This window comes from Zootermopsis nevadensis, unplaced genomic scaffold (assembly GCF_977971745.1).
Source record: "Zootermopsis nevadensis isolate Lab colony 2312 unplaced genomic scaffold, Znev_1.0 Znev_ptg000012l, whole genome shotgun sequence".
Classification (NCBI taxonomy): Eukaryota; Metazoa; Arthropoda; class Insecta; order Blattodea; family Termopsidae; genus Zootermopsis; species Zootermopsis nevadensis.
The window spans coordinates 14,486,669-14,499,764 of NW_028259144.1; the positions used below are offsets into that span (position 1 = coordinate 14,486,669).

General features: G+C 37.6%; 1 long non-coding RNA gene across 1 annotated transcript in view; it reads left to right on the forward strand.

Moving 5' to 3' along the window:
• LOC110834124 (uncharacterized) overlaps window positions 1-12,642 on the forward strand; it is a 54,754-nt gene extending 42,112 nt beyond the window's left edge. The window contains exon 3 of the long non-coding RNA XR_002544491.1: window positions 12,497-12,642. This is a non-coding gene — a long non-coding RNA (uncharacterized LOC110834124). The remainder of the gene's footprint in view (window positions 1-12,496) is intronic.
• Window positions 12,643-13,096: the final 454 nt, after the last annotated feature.

Sequence of the window (13,096 nt, forward strand, 5' to 3'; positions counted from 1 at the left end):
TTAATTCAATCATTTATCTTGAAACAATCTTTGCCGTCTTTTAAAATGACTCGCTGCTGACTGAACTAGTGATAACTAACTAACTAGCCAACCAACCAACCAGTGAACTCAACGGAGCAGTGCCCTTGAGAAGCTGATATTTACTTAACTATTCAAGAAAATTTCTTAATTGTATTTAACCTCAGTGTTTATTATAGTGTTTACAAGAGCCCGCATCGTTTAAAGTCGAAACGTTTCTAAATAATATTTAAGAATTCAGTTTGTACCTCAAAGAAAATACTGAATTTCATCATTATAATGATCTTAATGCTGTTTTCGGAAATAATCACTATTTAAACTGATAATCATAATAAAGTAATAAACGCAAAATGCAGTTATTGTTTGTTAAAGCAGTTGGTACATAGAGTTACCACTGGGCTATAAAGGGTTAATACTCGATGTTAATGAACAGATTTAGATGAAATTTCACATAATGAGAAGTTTAATAAGTTATACTCCTCACAGAATGTTGTGATGGCGATAAAATTAAGGTGGATGAGGTGGGCTGGGAGTTTAGTATGCGTGGAAGATATACAGATGCATAAAAATTGTAGTCGGGAAGTCTGAAAGGAGGAGGCCACTTGAAAGGCCTAGACCGTAGCTGGGATGATGATATTAAAATGGATCTGAAGTAGAGTGTGATAATGTGGGCTGGTTTCATCTGCCTCAGGTTAGGTTCCAGTGGCGAGCTCTTATGAAAAGAGAAATGGACCTTCTGGTTCCATAAAAGCCTGTAAATTTCTTCCAATTGGGGACTGTGTTCTGTGCGGTTATGATCTGAACGCACAAAATACAGCTGACTCTATGAAAATTAACAGCCATTGTGTTACGTAATCTAGGTTAGTACGAGATGAAGTTTTGAAAGTTACTCAGTAACCAAACAATAGGCCTGCGAAATGCGTTTCTGGAAAGCCGAATGTGGTTCCTGGCTGTGTGCGAAATGACATCTCTGAAGCCATGGTCCCGATCCACATGTAGTTTCAAGTTCCATAATAGAAAACCGTGCAATCTCTGCTTCACAGTAAAATGATTTCCCTGTAATAGTATTTATTCATTCAAAAGCGATCCAAGTACTTATTAATAACAGACAGACATGTGGGACATTATTTTATGTACTGCGATTTGGCATTTTAAACGACCATACAAACAGACGTATATGCTGTTTAGGAAATGGGAAGTGTTGGAACTAACAGTTGAGGATCTGCGGTGTCCGTTTGCGCGTTCTTTACACTCACTAAACAAAGTGAATATATAATATTTTGGTCATGTCTGACCGTCTGTTTGTCCTCTGCTATATTTCGTCGCCATGTAACAAATTTCGATGTAGGCCTAGTTTGGAATGGAGAAGTGTTCAGAAAGTTTTCTTGAACATTTTGTGTCGGTTTACTATGTTACAAATTTAGTGTTTTATTTTAAAATAATGTATAAGCTAACTGGCTGGGACATATAATGAGAAGGAATGGATTAATGAGTGATATCATCGAAGGCCAGGTTGAAGGAAAGCGAGGACTGGGAAGAAGACTGATACAGCTAACTGACGATCTGAAACAAGGAAAGAAGATGAAGTTTCAGGAGTTAAAACGAGAAGCTGAGAATAGAGAAAACTGGAGAGCTCTTTTTGGGCAGAGCAATGGACCTGTCGTAAGACAGAACACTGAATAATAATAATATAACGTCGCGGCTAAATGTTGGCACTCCTGCTTCGTATTTGAGGGTTTCCATAATCAGGCGTCGACACGGAATTTAGCTGGCTCATGTTTGTAGTGGTTTTCGTCAGTTTTTAAAGAAAATTTTGTAATAGCTTCTTTCTGTAAGATTTGAAATTCATTATTAATTTATCATCTTATTATTCAACGCTGTATAATCTGAACTACTGACAGCGTCGTCAAATGAAACATAAATAAATAGAAACAATGCATCTTAATTATACATTACTTTTAATGAAATAGTAGTAGTAATAGTAGTGTTTTAAGAACAGATTTAAAATCTACTTTTTGACTGAATACATAAATTTTAGTATTTATATTTGATTGTTCGATGATCCATGATCATGGGACAACCTACTGACTATCTACTTATATAACTACATATTTAACTACCCACACAAGTAATACCTGAACAAGTGCCTATATACGTAACTATCTACGCACGTAACTGTCTATTTACGTAACTAATGGGGAAGATTGTTTAGCTGAACGCTGTTCAAGAAATTCCCTCTTTTTTTTCTTTCTGTGACGTATCCTAACACACCACTAGCATTTATTTCCTCTTTTGTGGTAGGGAAACTTAGGAAAGCTGTATTTTACAGATTGGTCACTTTCGATAAATTGCTTTCAGTGCAGTGGCAGGTGGATATTTTTTTTTACACTGCTCTCTTTCAAAAGTAGGTGAGTTATACAGAATATTTTTCTGACAATGTTCCTAGAACTTGACTCTATAGGCATATAGGCTTACAGTATTTCTTTCGTAAATCTTGGCCTCACAAATATTATATGGACAAGCTCGTGTCTGCATGTTTCGACTCTTGACCTCCGTGGTACAGATTTCCTGAATTCGTATCGGAACGGTATGTCGGGCACCATGGTTAGGAAGTACAGTGTATTTGAGGTCAAGGCACTAGGGAGAATATGTGGACAGTAATAGGCACTGAAGATACAAACGCATTATGAGAAACTTCATAATTTGTAGTCTTCACCAAATTATTATCAAGCCGAGGGGTTTAAAATGGGCAAGGAGTACATAACGCATAGAATAGAAGAGAAACACGGAAAAGACTTTAGCCGAAAAACCTGCAAGAACAGACATTTGGAAAACCTAGACAGAGCTGGAGTATAATATTGGGCTGTATCTTAAGGAAATTGTGTATATGACAGCGTGAACTGGATTTAACTGGCTCAGGATATGGACGAGCGTCGAGCTGCTGTGAACGCGGTAAAGCACGCTTGGGATTAATTAAAAGCGAGGACGTTATTTACCGATTAGGAGACAAAGCTTTCGTGAAGGACTCTGTTCTGTGGGGCAACTGATGGCAGTTCGTAAGAGCGTGATATCAGGTAGGGTTAATTATTCTGGTAAAATTACAAGGTTCGAAAATGGCTGTCTTCTGGGTTGTTGCGTCGTGTAGTCTGGTAGAAGTTTACTAACATTTCAGAGGTCCTCGTTGCCTCCATCATCAGGGCGATCGCCCTGATAACGTTGGCAAGTATGTACCACATTACACGACACTGCAACCAAGAAGACAGCCATATTCTGACTCAGAGCCGTGAATACTTCAAATCCTACAAATTACTAGTTGATTATTTCATCCTATTAGACGTTTTCCTTCCGACGCTGCGTCACGGTTACGTCTGGAAAAAAGAAGCTCTGTCTCTGAAATCAGGGCATTTAAACACGAAAGCTGCGTGGGAAGTAGTCTAGTGCGTAACGCATTCTGCGTGGGTCAACAGACAATTAATGGAAGCACATCACTGAAGCCGTGAATATGAGCGCCATGTCTGGCAGAACTGGGAACAGATTGTAATCCAAACCCTTTGAACAGGGCGACAACGAACAATGCCACATAAATCACTTTTGCAAATTAAAAGAGTTCCAATTATTGGGGCAGCTCATGTGTTAAAAATCTAACAATGGGATGATGTGAACAGTAGACAATCGTGTCATGTCAATGGCAGGCCGACCTGTGCGGGTTAGTATCGCATCGACAACATGGGAGCGCTGCGATAGGGTGGAAAAAGGAATTCATTAGCCACAGTCAAATAAATTCTACAAATAACCAAAACAACAATCATATTCCGCAACGAGTATGGTTAAATGATAACAGACGGTTATGTACAATCGAGAGGAAAAGTACTAGTAACTTGAAGATTTCTGTCTTCTGGGTTGTTGCGCTGTGAAGTCTGGTCGATGTTAACTATAGTTTATACAAAAACCGACTTTTGAAAAAACCGGTTTTTGAATTCCAGTATTTTCAAAAACCGGTTAAAACGGTTTTCGAATTTTACAAAAAACAACAAAATACAGTTAAAACATTAAAAAAATATTTATACTTATTTTAATTTTTTTCAGTTTATTTAATATTTATGGAACTACAAAAATATAACAAAATAAAATACACTCTATACAAAACCAAATAAAAAACTAAAATAACTAAAATCCGTACAAAATATAAATTATAAACTATGTCGGTTGCTAGATCCAAGTTAAAAATTTGTAGCCTCTCAGAAACTAATTCTAATGTTTTCTTAGCATCGCAGGAACTAGCTATTGGAACTAAGGCCAAATTAAAATCTTCCGCAAAATGGTGTACGTTGATATTCAAATATCTGCGATTTCTGTTGCTAGTCCACTCATCTAAAGTTATAGAAATTTTTTTCCCATTCTTCTTAATACAATCCAATTCATTTATAATTTCACGTTTGGCATTGTCATAAAACGCGTGAATGAGATCCATTACTCGAGAGTTGTTTTTTGGCAATGAATATCCCCGTTGTTGCAAAGACTCTCGTATGAATGAGCTTGTTGTAATGCTATTAATGTACAATCCATCCATAGCAGCAAGTTTTGCTGATAATATAATTTCTTCTAAACTGCTCTTTTTAACGAAATTATTGTGGATTTGCATGTCAAACATTCGCCTGACTCACGAAGATTAGTTTTACTACAACATGCTTGTGCCCGAGGCGATTTCAAGTCAAAATATTAACGTTTTTAATTATTTAATTAACTAATTTTTCTATATTAATTATAGTATCTAAAACCGGTTTTTTAAATTTTAAAAACCGGTTTTCGAATTTTACAAATTTATCCAAAAAAAAAGGTTTTTAAACCCGGTTTTTAAAAACCGACAAACCCTAATGTTAACCAACCTCCGTCATCTGGGCGATTCAGTGTGGTAGATGTTTACCAATGTTTCGGAGGTCATACTGCCTCCGTCATCAGGGCGATTCATCGTTGGTAAACATCTACCAGACTACACAGCGCAACAACCCAGAAGACAGAAATCTTCTTACTCACCTCTGTGAAAACCTCAAATCATACATACAAATAACGTTTCATTAATAACAGAAACCTGAACATGACTGCAGAAACTGGCATTCATTCGAAGAAGTAAGAGGATTAAGAATTTAGAATTTACAGTTAACTCATGTGGAATCTCTGTGTATTCCGTTATGGATTAACTTGTCGTCTTGTTTTGAGTAAGAAACACGGACGTGTAATCCCCGTTTTTATACTAAACATTCGAAATGAGGTCGTAAACAATTTTGAACTCATGATGGACGAAAATAGAACAAATAATAAAAATGGAGATTATTATGACGATGATAGGATGAGTAACATTAATAATGATAATAATGATAATAATAATAATAGGTTCAGCATTCAAAGGAATACATCCGATAGTAAAAGAGCTACGTGATCATTATTAATATTGTATTCTAATTCTGTTGTTAACAGATTTCCGTAGCAATTACGCGACGCAGAACAACAAGTTAAGGAAGTGCTAGTTTTTTCATATCCGTTGAGTGAATATGCGCCCTTGTTGCACGACATTCAGTTCCTCGGGCGCTGCGATTGGACCCCCAATACTTCCAATTTAATAAGGGTTCACTAGCATGATCCTCTATTATTTGAGGAAGAACCCCCTATAATAATGTACTAATAAATAACACCAGATTGCTGGCTTTTGAGCCCCCAACCTCCAACTGTGTTGAGGCATACACACGACACAAAATTGCCCTGAGCGCTTCTGAGCTCATACGCCGTTATGCAAGTTGGGGAAGGTAGCCGGGAATTTGTTTCGCCCCGCTCAGAAATGCGAGCATGTGGCTGAACGTACAAGAGGCAGACCTACTCCATGCTGACATTAGGAGTATGCCTAGCAGAGATGGGCAATATCGAATATTTTTATATCTTCTGAATAAATCGTTTGTTTTCTATCAACGGCCGTTAACAGTCATTTTTGTATCGCTTATAGTCGCCTCTTTCGGTGAAAGCCACAGGGGAATAATCGGGTAAATCCCACTTTTCCCGGGAACTCAATTTATAAAATACATGCGACCTTCAAGGAAGATGCATGTGGCTGTCAATCATTTGATCACATTAAAATCTTACGAGATTTGAGTTCACCGCGGCGGTGAAATTGTGGGTTGTGGTCTTTTGAGAAACAAATCGCCTAGATCTCAGCCTGAAGATGGAAGCGATATGTTCCTTCGAAACGTCTTAACGGCTTACAAGACTACACGACGTCAAATCAAACATTTCAGTTCCCTCTATGTTTACACAGCAAATTTCTGTTTCTGAATCAATATTTTTCCTATACGCCTCGGTGGGCGACCTGCGCCTCCTGCTACACCAAATTCTCATACTTTCTCTAGATTCGGCATCAGTTCGAAATGTACCTATCCGGCCCCCAAGAGAAACATTAATAACCACCCCTGATCTTAAGGCAAATGATCGTTAGGTTAGGTTTAAGATACGGGCAGTATCGGTGTTGGATGATGTCAGGATCGATTATCTGATATAAACACGTGAAAAGAAAATTGTATTTAACAACCGACTGAACTGAATGACTTTATTAAACTGAGCTTCTTTTTGGATTTTAACCCAACCGTTTGAAAATCAGCGTATAAAATATAAAGGCATATTAAAACCAAGAAATATGTTAGAGGAGAATAACACTGGGGCCACTCTTTGCAGTAGTTGAGTTTAAAAGTTTGACCAAATTGCGTGTTCCTCTTTTATGTCCTAGAACTACTAATTATTATAGGTTAAAAAACTTATAATATAAATAATAAAACCACCGAGATCTTTAGAAACGCAGCAGAAGATAAGAATAATAATTACTATAATACACAATATATTTTCACACTCATAAACAATCCATGATAACATTATTAATAGCACCTCCTTTGGTATAATTGTGCATGAAGCTGCCTCGCGTTGGCTGGTCAGAGTCGGATTGGCTTTGCTTGCGGTCCCCAGGCCACGTTCTTTAAGTGGCAGAAAATGTTCAGTAATCGAGTAGCGCGACGCCTTGATTTATCTAAGACGACATTTTGCACGTTTCAATAACCTAGTACTATTCTAGAATTTAAACAAGACTCCGTCGGCAGGTAATTGCTAGTTACACAATGAAAAGGAATGCCCTGTTGTGAGAATTAGACAAATCACTGTCTCTTATGGTATTTCAATCTGAGTATAAGCCTGGATTACTAATGGCTGCGTTCGTAACACGATGTACGTATTTAACGTGTGAAGGTGCACTGATGCATTAAGAATCGTGATCAGGGCTAAATAATTATCGTGTTATCCTTCTTTTGTATTTCGCTGTTTGATCCATGAATTTGCCGTCATAATAGATAAATATTTCTCATTAATGTATCATTATACTTTATACAGTTTCAAAATTCTACTTTAGACATGACATTGTTCTAACTGTAAAATAAAAATTACTAAAAATATTATAATTACAATAGGCAATTATAAGGTTGGAATAGAGGAAACTACCGAAACGTCACGTGTATCACATTGCTTCAAATTATAGAGAACATCAAAGATAATTTTGGTATAATATATGGTCTATATACCGCCATGGTGGTCTAGCGGTTAGAACGCTGGCCTTGTAATCCTGGGGTCTCGGGTTCGATTCCCGGCGGTGCCCGTATTTATAACTTGTGTTGGGCAAGGCCGTGGTCTAGGCAAGACGGAATTTTCCTCCGGGGGCTTCTCCGGTTTCTCCGTGGCATTCCAACAATTACTCCATTCACACACACAGAAGAAGGCAATGGCAAACCACTTTTGGATCATCTGCCAAGAACGTATATAAACAGGTCCCAGTCCGAGAAAATGATGGAAGGATCCTGTTCATATGGACCTGTCGTCAGACAGAACACTAAATAAATAAATATGGTCTATAACTTAAATTCATAATTATAGAGGCAGCCAGTCCAACACTGGCATTTTTCTGAACGTTAATTTATACGACAGTTTCGGGACTCCGCTACTGGAATATGTAGCAACGTAGTAAAAAAGCGACTAATTTATTATCTGTTATTATTAATAATTAGAATAACAAATCTAAACGCATCGACTGCCAAACATAAATTAGAGACGGAAGGAAGGTTGTAAAGTGCTGTGTGAAGATGACAGTCATGAATTTGTATTGGTGTCGCGCTTCTTATACCTTCAAAGGGTCTGTAATACGTAAGGAGACTGCCATCGATATTTCTACGGGTTTTACGAAAGATACATTTTTTTACTGAGTTTTAATCGCACAGACCGCCACAGCACCATTTTAACCGATTTAAAGTAATGCCTACACACGATTCGGTTCAGTCGGACAAAATAGCTGATTTTGCGACTGCCGTGTAAGTGAACAGTCAGCCGCAGACATATTGTCTTCAGTTAATAAATGTTTTCTCCTGTTTCTTGGGATAATTTTTTCTTTTATGCTCCTTTAGACTGGAACTTCTCAAATTAATCCTTTTTGACAACTCAGTCACATTTTACTTTTGAATCCACTTTTTATGACTTATGGTTTAGAATTTCACTTGTATTTGACACAATTTTTACCTTAAAAACTTGTATTTTAAGGTAGGAATTTAAAGTCATTAGCATGAGTCGCACTTGTTCGTGAAGCAGCAGAGGATATGGAAATCACGTTGGTTTTTTGTTTAAATTTTTCAGAAAAATAAAACAAATGAGCTTGTATTTACTAGTAACAAATTAACAAATAATTTCCCGGGTCTGCTTACAACTGTCTCGGACAGCATGTTTCTCGCGGACCGCAAATTGAACCATTCTGTCTTAGAGTATTCCATCTGTATTTTAATAGGCCCGGCGACTCAAGGACCGTCCTGCTTAAAGTAGTGTAAAATATATTTGACAAGTCCATCCAGTCCTTAACTGATTGAGTAATTACGGACCATAAAAAGTTTAGTTGACAAGATCCATTAAATTCACTAAGTAAAAGATAAATTCTATTGTAGCTTTTCACACATTCACTATGCCTTATTAAAATCTGAGCTCTGATTTACTTATAACAATGTAGTGATAAAGTTGAGTTAAAATTTATCAATTTATTTATTACAAAGCATCATTGTATCAAACTCCGTCTTTTCCGTCGCGGGTGCTGTGTTGAAATCAGAGTCGGTCATTGTAATAGCCAGGTGGCGTCTCCCCGCACTAAAGGAAACAATTGCCTGTGGTTATAGCACCTCTTGTTATGAACAGAGGCCTTCGGGCTGTTTCTTACTAACCAGCTGCGGTTAACCACTGAAGGCAGATATAAATAATACCATCCTCTCAAAACGTAAACATTCTTACTTCCGTTTCAGAGCAATAGGGCCTTTTTTGTGTGTAGAAGTTGAAACATCGGTTCTTGCAATTTGTGACTTTGAAGAGAAGTTGGTAACCCTTCCTACAACTGGTTCTTTAAAATATCTAAACCGTGCGAAAGAATGGTATAATATTTTAATGGAAATATACCTTTTAGAATACTCTAAATATGGTGTGGATATTTTTAAATTTGTGTCTCTTGGTGACTGTTTGATTGTCATGAATATGTGACCACTCGAATTAGAGAGCTTGTAAATATTGTTTGAAAACATTACAGATTTTCTCGTAATGGGAAAATCGTCCTTAATATTTCGGGATCCAGAAACATGTACATTTATAGAATTAAAATAGTCATTTCTATACACTTGAAACATTGCAATGTTATAATGGAATAAAAATAAGCGATATTCTTCTTATTAATGATGTGTTGAATCTGACGAAGAAATTTGTGGAGTGCTTTAGGAGAAAAGTCAAGATCATCTTTGCTTTGAACGTGGACTGTATAAAACACCAACAAATCCCCGTTCTTGGTTCCAGGTCACGAAAGTTTAAGGTGGTTTTGAAATAAGATTAGAGTATTCTTGACCTGAAACCCAAAACGAACCTCGTTGTCGCTCTGTATATAACGGCGAAGAAAATGTTTTCGTTTCTGTATGAAATCGAATCCCGGTTGTCAAGTTCACGTCCTGTATGATAGATAATTTTACCCAGTCACTCCAACAAGAGAGATAGTGATACACTGAAAGAAATAGGAGAGTTCCCATTCTTGTGAATTCTATCATTAAGCCTCTAAATTGTTAATGGAAGAACAAGAATTTCGAAGATGTCTGTTTTCTGAATTGCAGCGTCGTGTAGCCTGGTAGAACTTTACCAACTTTTCAGAGGTCCTTGCTGCCTCCATCATCAGAGTGATTGCTCATCTCTCAAGGAGCAAGGGCGTTGGTAAACTTCTACTAGACTACACGGCGCTACAACCCAGAAGACAGCCATATTCAGACTCATCGCCGTGGAAACCTAAAATCCAACCTGAATTTTAATAGTTAAAATGCTCAACGCCTCCATTTTAATGGTTCTTATTAATGACGCATTAGCACAATATTTGTGCCTAACATCTTTTTCATTATCATTATTTGGTTAAGAATAAGATAGGCATAATCACGGGACCTGAAACAGCAAAAAGATAACTTTTAAAACGACCACCCAAGAAAGAAAGCAATCCCGCAGAAACCGTGGTCTTTAAAAGTGTAGTAACGGCGTACTGGCTCTTCAATTACCCGGGAGACGGTCGTTAGCCGTCGGATATCGCGGTCTGATCAGCACTGGCAAACCGTACGTGGTTCTCCGCAGCGCTGATCTCTATTCCGTCGAAAGAAAACGAAAGCGATCCCTAATATCTGTTTCGTGATGAAACCAGCTCTGAACAGATCAAGAAATTCCCAGCATTTTATGGAAGGTTCCTTACCCTATTCGCGCAGAGACCGTTATCGATCCCCATTCTGAGCCAGGTGAATCCAATCCACACCCTCACAACAATTTTATTTGGGACCCATTTCAATTTTTTTTTCCTTACGCAAAAATTTTACAAGGTCTCTCCTCCTCAGGCTTTAGACTTAGTTCCAGTCCATACATTTCACATCACTTCTTGCGTGGCATTGTAACACATAGATCGTGCATAAACGAATGTCATTGTTTCAATATTGTCTTCATACGGCGAATACTAGGATAATATTTAAGGCTGCGTGTGTTGTGCAAGACCACGTTATCAGTAACGACGTTAGATGCTATTACCATTAGGTAGTTTTATAAATAACCTACTTCTACGAGAGTTAAAGGTACAAAAATAGATTAATGTCATTAAAAAATTGGATAAGAAAGAAGTAATTTTCCATTGAATTTCAACGGACTTTTCCACTGGCATGTGTTAAATGCTAGAAGATGAAAAAAGTGTTTAAGAAATGCTCTGTAGTCCACTGAAATTCTAAAAGTTTTATTTACGTCACATCACGTAGATCGTTGTTGAACTGATGTGATCTTAGGTCATTGTCGTTTCTCATGCAATTCTTGCACTAATGAAACCTCATTAGGCAGTTTTCTCGCAACAGTGTCTGCCAATAATGACCTTAGGTCTCTACTGTAATTCAAGTTGTCAAAAGTTTAAAAAAAATCCCGCGACAGTTAGAGAGACATGAACGGGCCCATAAGGTGTTCTTCTCCAACGCTAGAGCGGCGAGGAATACTTAAAATAAATCGGTGACATTCAAATACCAGCCTCAGTTTCAAACTTGGTTGTGTGATGGTACTTATAATACATGTAACACGTATTAAAAACAAAATGTATTTCGGAAATAGCTGCTGCAATGTTTACCTCAGGGGCAAGATTTGTCTCGGGTACATAGAAATAAATACTCTAAAAAGTGATGAATAGATGGAATAATAATAATAATAATAATAAAGATATTGAAATACAAGGACCTTCTCATAGAAATACAGAGAATGTGGAACGTTCAAGCAAAAATAATTCCAGTAGTTAAAGGAGCAACAGGAACTGTCTCCAGGTCACTCAGAAAATATTTGGCCAACATCCCGGGCGAACACGACATCAGGGAACTGGAGAAGACCGCCATTTTGGGAACTTCATCATCCGAAAGACGCTTTCATAAAATAAAATTATATAATACATGTGGCACTTGCTAAGAACAATATGTACCTTAGGGACAAGGTCTGTCTCGCGTACATGGAAGTACATACCCCATAAAGTGGTGAATAGATGGGATAATAATAATAATAATAGTTCTCGTCGAGGAAAAAAATAAGAAAAATCTTTGTCCTTTCTCATTATAAAGATAAGTGTTTGGCAAACGCTTATTGACTGGGCTAACACGCTTACTGGGCTGATAATAAAATGGTTAATAAGAACATAAATTAGGCGTTTACCTTCAATACCACCCTGACTGCTATATGAAGCCAGTGTTGATGGAGATATTTCAAACGAAATTTGCTGGCAATAAATCGTTTTGTATAATAGGAGGTTCCGTCCGGCAGCGGCGGTACTTGTCTGTGATCTATCATTATGTCTAAAATGACATACAGTGAACTTCATTTGTTTTCGTGATGATTGCAGGTTGGGGTACTTAGGCGCGTGCATACACTCAAGTCTGAAGTTCGTGCTTCGGACTGCTGTCGGCCGCAAGGCTTATGTCCATCGCATGCGCTCCATTAAACTGCAGAGCAACGGAAACAGGTCGCAACATGACCTGCACGTCATCATCAGCGTAAATTTGTACCTTTTCTGTGTCTAGCGTCTTTCTGTTGTAGAACGGTTAATAAGTAGGCTTACACACAAAAAATGGTAAATTAAAAAACGATCGCAGATAACTCCATGTTGTATAGTACCTGAGAAGCTAATAGTCACTCAGCTGGTTAAGTAATTTCTCGCAGTCAATTGAATAAAAATTGTCTTGGATATTATCCATCGTCTAGTAAATATAAAACGTAAAACGACGTTTCGGAGATGGGACTCTATCTCCGTCTTTAGGTTCCTACACAGTTGGGCCCACTAGATAGAGCTAATTCCTATCTCCGTTTTATATTTACTAGACGATGGATAATATCCAAGAAAATTTTTATTCAATTGACTCTTCACCATCGTCAAGAAGTTTTAGATTTGATAATTTCTCGCAGGATCATTACAGTGATCACAAGAGCCCGCCACTTGCCACAG